The 11,767-nt window shown below is 36.6% G+C and overlaps 1 pseudogene; it reads left to right on the top strand.

Moving 5' to 3' along the window:
- The first annotated feature begins 203 nt into the window (after positions 1-203).
- LOC137210721 (voltage-dependent N-type calcium channel subunit alpha-1B-like) overlaps positions 204-11,767 on the top strand; it is a 154,272-nt pseudogene continuing 142,708 nt past the window's right edge.

Below are 11,767 nucleotides of genomic sequence, written 5' to 3'. Positions count from 1 at the left end.
CTACACTGTTGGTGGGAATGTAAAATGGTACAGATGCTATAGAAAATTGTATAAGAGTTTCTTAAAAAATTAAAAATAGAACTACCACACAATCTAGCAATTCACTTCTAGGTACATATCCAAAAGAATTGAAATCAGGATCTACAAAAGAGATCCTTGCTTTTATTGCAGCACTTATTATTCACAATAGCCAAGATATGGGAATGAGGCAGGAGATAGATGGACCCCAGTCTGAGCAGCTGGAATCTGTCCCCCATGGACAGATACTCCAAGATAAAGATAATGGCAGAAGCGAGGAGGCGCTGAGTCCTGCTTGGATTAAAGGTAAAGAGAACACATATTTCTCATTCTTGAGGTCAAGGAGACCTCCCAAAGTACACATGTGCAGAAAGGGTCCTCAGGGGTAAGAAAAGGGAGGGGACACCAGACCATAATACCTTCTGTCAACTTCCTTGTGCTGGAATCCACCTTGGCTAAAAGATGTGCATGCACACAGGGCAGGGCCCTGGGTGAGACGAAATATGGACTCAGAGCCAGACAAAGCAAGATGACTGGCTAGAGGGAACATGGAAGAACTGCCCCCATATAAATGATTTAAACTACCCCAAAAGCACATGACACTTTCTCTGAGCCTGCCTGTGTGTCTATTCGCATGTACCTTTTTTCTTCTAATAAACACTTTACTTGTTTTGCTACTTTCCGTCTCTTTGCTGAATTCCTTCTTCAAAGCAGGCAAAAAGCCAGGGCCCTACTCCTAGCTACTAGTCCCTGGTGGTCTAGTGGTTAGGATTTGGTGCTTTCACCACCACAGCCTGGGTTCAATCCCTGGTTGGGGAACTGAGATTCTGCTTCAAGCCACCACAGGATGCGGCACCCCACAGCCACCCGAGATCAGGAACATCCTAAATGTCTATCAACAGATGAATGTCTAAAGAAAATGTGGTATATACATACAATGGAATGTATTAAGCCTTAAGAAAGAAGGGAATCCTGCCATATGTGATAATATGGATGAAGCTGGAGGATATTATACACTTAAGTCACAAAAGGACAAATACTACATGATGGTACTTTTACGGAGTATCTAAAACAGTCAGACTTTAAAAAGCACAGAGTAGGGCTTCCCTGGTGGCGCAGTGGTTGGGAGTCCGCCTGCCGATGCAGGGGACGCGGGTTCGTGCCCCGGTCCGGGAGGATCCCACGTGCCGCGGAGCGGCTGGGCCCGTGAGCCGTGGCCGCTGAGCCTGCGCGTCCGGAGCCTGTGCTCCGCAACGGGAGAGGCCCACGTACCGCAAAAAAAAAAAAAAAAAAAAAGCACAGAGTACAATGGGTATAAAGTTTCAGTTATGCAATTTTTAAGTTCTAGAGATCTACTGTATGGACCTGTAGTTAATGTTACAGTTAACAATACTATATTAGTTAATAATACTATATTGTACACTGAAAAATATGTTCAGAGAGGAGATCTCAAGTATTCTTACTACAAATAGGAGAGGTGGGCAGGAGGAAACTTCTAGAGGTGATAGATATGTTTACTACCGTAATGTGATGATGGTTTCACTGGTGTATGCATATGTTCAAACCCATCAAATTGTATACATTAAATATGTGCAGTTCCCTTGTTTTTCAAGTATACCTCAATAAAGCTGTTAAAAAACACACAGGGAATTAAGGTAATTCTCACATGCCCTGGAGCCAGGCAAACGGAGTGCACAGACATTTTTATTTTATTAATAAGAATGCACAAAGAATGAGGTATTCTAAGTTTTTAACTTAAAATTAATCTGGAAAAGGAGAAAAAATTACTTTTGGCTTAAATGATAGCTGTAGAAAATACCTAATTTTTCACATACCTAATTTTCTAAGTAATTAGAAATATTTGAATCTAACAAAATAGTTCTATGGTTAATAAGGATGATTACATCCCTTACATCTATGAAGATGAACATTTAATTCTCATTGCAATGGATGTAGTGATAAATCGTAGGGGATAGTGATAAATTATTGATGATATCAGGATGCCATCTAGAATTTATTTCTTTAAAGCAGAAACACACTTATCTTTTATTATTAATTCAGGTAGGTAATATTTATTGAACACAATATACTGACTACTTACATTTTGTTTTGGTAACTGGTGGGATTGTTTTCCCATTTAGTATTTTCTAGGAAACACTCCTACCCTTTGCACGAGGATACCATATTTTTAATACAATGTGACACACCTACTCTATTGCCGAACACAAGTTCCTGTGCCTGATGCACAGTGAGGTCAAACAAAGTGAAACTTCCAGGTTTGGAGCAGAGGAAGGTTTATTGTAGGGCAAAGCAAGGATAAAAGCTCAAAAACCCCAAACTCCCTGATGGTTTTCAGGGAGAAGTTTTTTAAAGGCAAAATTTGGGGTAAGGGCTGCAGGGTGTGTGACTTTCTTGTTACTGGCTGGTGGTGAGGTAACAGGGTAGTGCTCCAGGGATCTTGTTTCAGGTTAAAGTTACCATCCTCCACCCGGGTAGGGGCCTTAGCTCCTGCAGAAGAACTCAAAGGTATTGTCATGTATAATCTTTCAGGAGGAACCAGGACCCTGCCCCAAGGCTGCAGTATTGTTTCTTGACTGTTCCTCCTTTGTTTCTGCATCCCCTCCCTTCCCTGATTAGCAACTGTTTGAATCTGCCCTTTGGAACTCAGGGAAGGTCAAGGAGTTTGAAAGAAGCCTACTTGCTACAAACAGGAAACAGGAATATGGAAAGGATTTGTATCAGGGAGGGACCCACAGGGTCCTGCTTGGTTTCAACTCCTGCCTTCAGTTGATTGATTGATAGGAAGATAACTAAATTAAATGTGGTAAAAAAAAAGTTTGTAGTCTAGGATTATTAGACTTGACATGGTCCGAAAGTATATGGTAAAGTTTTTTTCCAGCAATTAAGGTTGTGAGATGTAAAATTCAAAAACCATCAGAGGACACATTCTGTACTATGAGGAGAAAGCTTCAATGAAAAGAATGAAGTGGATTCAAAGAGAAAAATGAGAGAAAGGCAATCAAGTCTTTACCTTGTTCAAGTTCCAGGTTCCAGTTCTGAGGATTAGGAGTGCCTCTAAAATTTCAGGAACAGTGTTGCTTACATTTAATGATATCCTCCAGGGCACTGAGAAAATATATACATTGGATTTCTGTTAGTTGCAAATACGAACTCCAATTAACATTGTTCTTAAGATTTCTCTCATATTCATAATGAAAAAGAAATACTCCTATGTGGAATGAAGATAAGTAATTCTTATTTATTTAGGATATGATTCTAAGTTATTTGGCAGACCCTGCATATTGACAATGGAAGTCCCATTGTGATGATTTATATACTATTGATTGGTTTGCAATTAAGAAAATATTGTTTATTATTTACATACATGAAAAATATCTACAGATGTCTCATTCAGGAAAATACAAAGTCAAACAAAACAAAGGAAACAAATTCAACCTGTGTGGTAGGCAGAATAATCATCTCCCCAAACATGTCTATGTCTTAATTCCTGCAATCTTGTGATTATGTTAGATTACTATGTCAAAAGAAAGTGAAGGTTGCAGATGGAACTAAGGTTGCTAATCATCTGACTTTAAGATAAGGAGATTATGCTGGAGTATTCAAATTGACCCAAAGTAACCACAGGGGTCCTTGAAAGTAAAACGAGTCACAAGAAGAAGATCACAAGGAGATGTGTGACTACAGAAGAAAGTCACAGAGAGCTGCAACCTTTCCTGCTTTAAAGAGGGAGAAAGGGAGCCTCTAGAAGCTGGAAAAGAAAAGGAAACTGGGCTTCCCAGGTGGCGCAGTGGTTGAGAGTCCGCCTGCCACTGCAGGGGACACGGGTTCGTGCCCCGGTCCGGGAAGATCCCACATGCCGCGGAGAGGCTGGGCCCGTGAGCCATAGCCGCTAAGCCTGTGCGTCCGGAGCCTGTGCTCCGCAACGGGAGAGTCCACAACAGTGAGAGGCCTGCTTACCGCAAAAAAAAAAAAAAAAAAAAAAAAAGGAAACTGATTTCCCCCAGATCTCCAGAAAGGAACAAAGGCTGCCAACATATCGATTTTCATTTGTTTCTGACTTCTGACCTACAGAATTCTAAGATAATAAATTTGTGTTGTTTTCAGCCACTAACTTTGTGGTAATTTATTATCGAAGCTGTAGAGAACCAATATAAACAAATAGTTCAAAATTAATATAGAGAAAATTGAGTAGTAACACTTGTAGGAAGTAATTTTTTTTCTAATACTCTGATTAAAAAATCATTTTTATATCTTTAAAATAATTAAATATAAATATTTTATACCATGTGGTAAGACTATGATAGTAATGGAAATAATTTTGAATATTGACCTCACAGAGCTAGACAAATTAAATACATAATGTCATATGTCAGAAGAAGTAAACGGCATTATGGAATCTAAAGGAAGGGCGTTTAACCCAGATTTGGTGGAGAAAAAGATTTCTGGGATAAGGGGACTCAAGGGATGAATAAACCTTAGTCTGTCACACGGGTAGGGATGGGGGTGTTGAAAGGACAATTTATATGAGAAAAGACTGGGAGTTTATATTAAACTTGACAATCAAAAAATAAGTTCAAAATAAATGGATCCAAAGTGGCAAAATAGGGTGCCAATATATGGGCTCATTTTTAGAAATGCTTATTGTGTCCTTAAGTCTTTCATATCACTGGTCCTTCTGCTTCCGAGATTAATTACACATGGGTAAGGTAAACATGGCGAGAAATGGCTAATTCTCCATTAGTAACAGATCATGAAGTTATCCAGTTTTCCTGACTATGCACAAGCAACTCACTCAAACTCCTACTATCTATATTTCCAAATAAGTATGCACTAGAGTCCTGTGACATTTTGTCTATTTTAAGAAACTGATGCCACCAAATTCATTTCTTTAAAAAAAAAAAAGCACATAATTATAATTTCAGAGATTTCCATCACATTAGCTATTCTGAACACTTATACCATCATTCTGGAAACACCAATTGCAACAGAAAAATAGTAACCCATTAAATTTGTAAGTCCCAAAATACTTGAAGCATCTGCCTTTTAAGAAGATAAACTTGGAGGAGAAATTACACAAGATAGACTTGAATGACAATCCATCATCAACAGTAACCCAAACACATTGTGTTTTTATATATGCTTTTTAAGTGTCAGTAAAGATGACACATTCCTGGGGATAGTATAGAAGCTGCCACCAATGGAAACTGCCTTCCATTATACTTCTCTCTTTTATGGTTCACCTTTCACTGACCAGAAGTTGTTACAACAGTAGGTAGAAGAAACCATTTAGAGAATGTCCCTGAACACCTGATAAACATTGATTTCATGGACAATGCTTTTCAATTTTGTGCATGTCCTTCATATTTTAAAATGCTTCATATTTTAAATTTTTCTCTATTTAAATGAGATTTAAAGCCAATCTCATCCATATATCTATGATAGAAAACTAGAGCTAAAATTTGTTAGTTAATATCAAAATTGATATTACAAATGGGAGCTCAAAGGAAAGGACAGTTAAAGTTTACTTTTAAAATCAGTCATTCTGTTTCAGGCATGTAAGTTGGGGCAAAGGTACTACATAACTAGTAAGAAATCTAAAAAAATTGATGTGACAAACTGGACAATCTGACACCTGGACATGGAGTTTTTAATTAACATCAATTCTAGCTACAATGATTCTTTCCTCTCTCTTGTTTCCAGGACCCTCCCAGATCCAATGAAATGGAAAATTATGAAGATAAGTTTTTCAGGATGCCTGGTGCTTTACTTCTCTTTCTCCCCCAAACTTCCTTCTTCCTGGCCCTCATTTCTAGACAGTAGTAATTGCGAACTTCTTTGCTTTTCCTTTCTAACTTTAGAAAAATACAAAAAGGAACTATTCACTCATACATTTCTTCTTTTATTTTAGTGTTTTTGTTCAGCAGAATATAAATGTTAGTCTTGCTACTAAACAATTTAGTTCTGGTAAACAGCTGGGCCAAGTATGGCATTTTGACAAAATCATCTGATTTGCAATGGCTGAAATCATGAGGATATCGACTTTATATCAGAAGCCAAGATTGGTGTATTATCTCAACAAGTCAGCAGGATCCCCAGGCTCTTTCTTTGTATCCATGATTCCACCTTCATTTAAGGCTTTTAATTTCAGGTTTGTCTTCTGATGGATTGCAAAGTGGCTACCATATCCCAGACAACATGACGTGATAAAACAACAACGAATCTGGAAGTAAGGAAGAGAGAACAGGACAACTGTTTTATCAAGGCGGTTGATGGGTTTTTTTTTACTTTTTAAAAATTCACTTCACTCTCTTTTTGCTTTCTGGTTTCTGAAGAAAATTCCAATGTAATTATTATCTCTGTTCCTCTACAGGTAAGGTGCTTTTTTTTTCTCCCAACTTCTTTCAAGATCTCTCTTCACTTTAACTTTCTGCACTTTGAATATGATATATATATACAGGTGTAGATTTTTCAGAATTTATCCTGCTTGGTGTTCTCTGAGCTTTCTGGAACTGTGGTTTGGTGTTTGTCATTAATTTTGGAAACTTCTCAGTAATTATCACTTAAATATTTCTTCCGTTCCCCTCTTTCTTCTTCTGGTATTCCCATTGTATGTATGTTATACTTTCTGTAATTGTTCCACAGTTCTTGAATATTCTATTCTGTGTTTCCATTCTTTTTTCTTTCACGTTTCGGTTTTGGAAGGTTCTACTGACATAACTTCAAGCTCACTGATTCTTTCCTCCATTATGTCCAGTCCACTGATGAGCTCAAAGGCATTCTTCATTTCTCTTACTGTCTTCTTAATTTCTATCATGTCATTTTGATTCCTTTTTAGATTCTCCATCTTCCTGTAATATTACCAATCTTCTCTTGTGTACTGTCCACTTCCTTTTTTATTAGAGCCTTTAGCATATTGATCATAATTATTTTAAATTCACAGTCTGATAATTCCAAAAGCTCTGCCATATCCAAGTCTGGCTCTGATGGTTACCTTGTGTCATCAGACAGTGTTTTTTGTCCTTTACTATGCCTTGTGATTTTTGTTGTTGTTGTTGTTGTTGGAACCTGGACATGGTATATTGTGTAAAAGGTAGGACTTTAGTGTGAAGTTTCATGTTTATCTAGCAATGAGTTAGGCTGTGTTTACTATTAGATGTAGTTGTGGTGTCAGAGACCAAAATTTCCTCAAGTGTCCTTGTTTTGGCTTCCCCCATTTTCTGTTTTCCTTGGGACTCTTTAAATAAAGTATGAGCCTATGGTTCTTTTATCTGTAATCTTTTGTTATTATAGAGGAGCTCTACTGATGTGGTGGTAAGGTCTGTGTATGGGGGAGGGCAGGGAGCATTGTATAGTCCTATAATTTGGTTTCAGTCTTTTATAGTGAGCCTGAGTTGGGTATTTCCCTTGCCCCAAAGTAAAAGCTAGAAGGGGTTGGAGTTGAATAGGTCCCTTCCTTTGGGTTGGTTAGGCTTTGATAAAACTCCAGTTGTTTAGGCTCTGATAAAATAGTTTCCTTTGAGAGAAGGCCTTGTTAAAGAGAACAGAGAGCTCTGAGTGTATTTCAAAATGGTTACTTTCTGTATTGGCCTGTCTGTCTCTACAGTTTTTGGGGCAGCAGTCTACCCTGTGAAAACAATTCTCCTGTGGACCTAAAAAGAGTTGTTGATTTTCAATTTGTCAGCTTTTTTCTTCTTGTGAGGTGAGGAATGATGACTTCCAAGTTCTTTACATGTCAGACTGGAAACCTGAAACCTATGATGCATTTTCAATGTTAAAAATCACTATGGATTTCTGCTTGATTGTGATTTGTGCATTTACTTCAATTGACTATGAAATGAGAATAAGGTACTGTGTATTTAAGGATACCATATAATAAATTATATATGACATTTTCACAAAGGCCTATATAAGTTTTGAAGAAGAGTGTGTCATGTGAAAAGAACATGTCATGTGAGACACATTTATTGAGAAAGAACTCAACGCAAGCCATGCACATGATCTGATTAACATCTTTAATCTCTTGATTCCCCTAATTCTCCTCTGCTTGATGCATTCCCTTAGTGAACTGAGGTGTTCATATGCTACATCTCTTCTAGTTGGTGGGGATTAAGGAGAAAAAAAAAAAAACAAGAAATATTTCTTTGTGTTTACAACATAGGAAGTTGGAAGTATGGACTTATCTTGACTGATTTTTATTAGGCGAACATGGATAGCCATCTGACAATATCACAGACTATAAAGCATATGTTGAACATCTTTTAAAATTAAAATACACATAGCCTTTGATTTGGCAATTCCATTTTCATGAATTAGTTTCATAAATACATTAGCACATGAATAAAAGATTTATGCACAGGGATATCTACAAGGTTTGGAAACAGCTTCAATATTAATGTAAAAGGATTTGAAATGGTCTTTTGTTATTTCACAGCAGCCTTAGCAGGTCGTCAGGTCATCGATGGCAAAAATTACTATTACAACAAAGAAACTGAAGTACTGGGAAGTAGGTTAAATGATATCTAATTAGTAGTCACCTACTCTTAATCCAGTATATCAGGTTGTGTTCTCTCAAATTGTTTGTTTAGTTCTATCTTATTATTTCAATTTAAGTAAGATAATTTTCCTTTCTACTTACTTGAATTTCTAAGCCTTTCATTATTCTTTCTCCTCTAGTGTACTTAGGTTATAGTTAATGTTTCTAAGAATAATAAATGTGAATTTTTAATCTTCTTCAAAGTTTCTTTAAGTACATCTGAACATTTTAGGAATATGTGATGTCCAATTAATAGTATGTATTAAGTTTGTTTCCTTAATATCTTCTATGCTTATAATGTTTAGATTAACATTGCTTCAAGAAGCTTTGGAAAAGTAACATTTTATTTGACATTTTCAAAGAGCAGAAATAGCTCTTTGCCTACTAACCTTTAAAAAAATTATGAAGTGTCGGACTGATGACGTCATTTTGACTATTACAATCATTTCACCAATGACCCTTTCCACTTTCACATACTCTTACCTTTAATCTGAACAAAAGTGGCACATTCTTTGTGTTTTTCTAATACAGTCAGTTTTTTCCATCATTTTTTCACAATTTTTTTTTATAATGTCCTTTACTTGGAGCTGTCTCTAACATTTTTAAAGGGAGAAACAATTTCTACCATATAACACAACACATGAACATCTTTGAACAATATTATGAGGCATAGAATATTTATTTATTAGGCTTTGTTTACATTAGACCAAGTCAACAAGTTCTTTAGGTTAAATGATTATAAAATGGATAAAATGATCATTCTCATGGAAATTAGCTGGGGATAATGGAGACAGCCCATTTGCTATTTTTTTTTTTCTACACAAGTTGATGTGAATCATACGTTCATCCTAAAAACCACTTGATAAAGTACTACTTTCCTTCAAATGAACATAACAAATTAAATGTTCTGACCCCAAAAGTTTAATATAGTCCCTTTCACTAGATATTTTACCATATCAACTTCTGAATGCTACACTCAAATTATTAGACTATTAAAAAGAAAAAGTTAAAGGCCACTGGGATTTGGAAGCTCACAAGCCAATAATACTAAGAGTAATAGTAATAATAAAACAACAAAAATAATAACTCAAAAGAGACACGTGTGAAAAATTTTTAAATAAAAAACTTTTTTTCATGAATTTCATATTCGACTTTTTGTTTATTAAAGCAGAAACTAAAATAAGAGAATGTGGCAGATTGTATGTTCCAAAAATGACCACAGCAATATTTCAGTTCACAAATTTTCTTTTGGAACCTTGTAACTTTTCATCAAGTGGTGGAGTTAACTGTCCTCTCCTTCTGAATCTAGGTGGGACATTGTGACTGTTCCAGTGAATAGAATGGGCTGGAAAGGAAAATGCTGAGTGACTTCCAAGGCTAGATCAAAAAGGGCCACACAGATATTCTGAGATATTCTGAAAATTAACCCCTCTCTCTCTCCCTCTCCCTACCTCTATCTATTTCTTTCTTTCTCTTTCTCTTTCTCTTTCCTAGGGCTGAGGAAGCCCTGGCCATATTGAGAGGTTGCATATAGACCTTCCAGCCAACAGTTCCAGAAAAGTTTCAGTTGACAGCCATCCTTAAGCATTAGACATGTAAATGAATGAGCTTTCAGATGATTTCATCTCCTAAACTTTGCACTGCCTCAGTCCCGTGCAAATGTCAGGTTGATGCATACAATAATATCTGTTATTGTTTTAAGCCACTCAGTTTTGTGGTAATTGTTTATGTGGTCATAGTAACTAGAACATAGAGCAGCAAGCATTCTTATTGTTTTTCTGCTCCTACAGTATAAAAATAAACTCCATAACAGCAAGAACAAAATCTGTTTCATTCACAGCTGCTTCCCCAATGTGTGGCACATAGTTAAACAGAAATCAGGTGAATTAATGAATAGAACTTTGACTAAACTATTTCAATACCAAAACTTACAAGAATGTTGTGATGCATCTCAATGTCTTTCCTGTCTCAAAATGCCTTAAATATTTATATTAGAAAGAAAGTCTCTCTCTTTTTGTTTACTGTTACATATTGGATTTTTCTTAGAAGCCAGTCAAATTGCTAGGAAACATCGATTAATAATAGCATAAAAGGGTCAAAATGAACCCTCTCTCATGCCTTCCCCAGCCTTGGAACAGACTGTTCTTGCTTGGAAAGCAACTTCTCATTTACCCTCTTCAAACTCTCTCGAGGTTTTTCTCCTCTTTTTGAAAGCTGATGTCACTTAAACCTTCTCACTTACCCACATTTTTACACCTTTACTGCTTTGTATGTATATTTATTTTTTTATGTAGTTTGCTTAAGGTTGATTAATTTAACCATCTTGCATGTGATTTTTCAGTACTTTTCAAATTTAGAAGACACCAGCAATATACAAAATGTCAGAATGAATCCATGTGTCTGTGTTCTATTGCCTCAATCATGTATCAGGTTCCTCTGGCAATGAGGCAAATAGAGCAACATTAGTATTTTCTACAGATTTTAAGTAGCATCCCACTATCTGCCCTCCACCCCAATAGTCACATTCCTCTATTATATGTAGGACAAGTGGTTTCGCTCATATTTATTGCTGAGTCAGCCAATATAGCTGCTTGCTTTTCTGCTTCAACCTGATTATCTAGTGTTGTCCTTTGCTAGATTTCATCACTGTTCTTTCATTCCCCTAAATTTACTCTAACACCAGGTGGTTTTGTGTGGCAGACCTTTCTGAAGGTTAGGAAGTAGCAGAATGCAATTACCACATAAGGCTGGAAAGAACTGTAAACCCAATGTTAGACATCACTCTTCCTAGAACTGCATTATACATTTCCCAAGGAAGGTGATTTTTCACTCCCTATTTGTTCTCTTAAGACTCGGGTCCCTGGTCATGTTTCTAGGGCCTCTCCTTTCTCTTTGATAAACCCCAGTTCACACTGTAGTTATCTTCCAACCACGTATCCAAGCTTCCTATCCACATCTGAAAACCTACAAATTATTATTATGGTTCTTGGCTTACAAATAAGAATGAGACTCATTTCTTGGGTGGCTGAATTCCTTACCAATGCAAAAAGGCTTATAATGGCTTGGAAAAAATGGTGCTTTTTAGAGGAAAGAGAGAGATGAGATCTTTTCTTCTAGGTAAGATTAATGGCAATGGTATCATCTATGCAGTATAGAAATATATATCCTGCTTCTTTTGTCATCCTTCTCATGTCA

The sequence above is a fragment of the Pseudorca crassidens genome, chromosome 17, assembly GCF_039906515.1.
Source record: "Pseudorca crassidens isolate mPseCra1 chromosome 17, mPseCra1.hap1, whole genome shotgun sequence".
Taxonomy (NCBI): domain Eukaryota; kingdom Metazoa; phylum Chordata; class Mammalia; order Artiodactyla; family Delphinidae; genus Pseudorca; species Pseudorca crassidens.
Note: the sequence above shows the minus strand (reverse complement) of the source record. Positions and strands in the feature narration are given on the sequence as shown.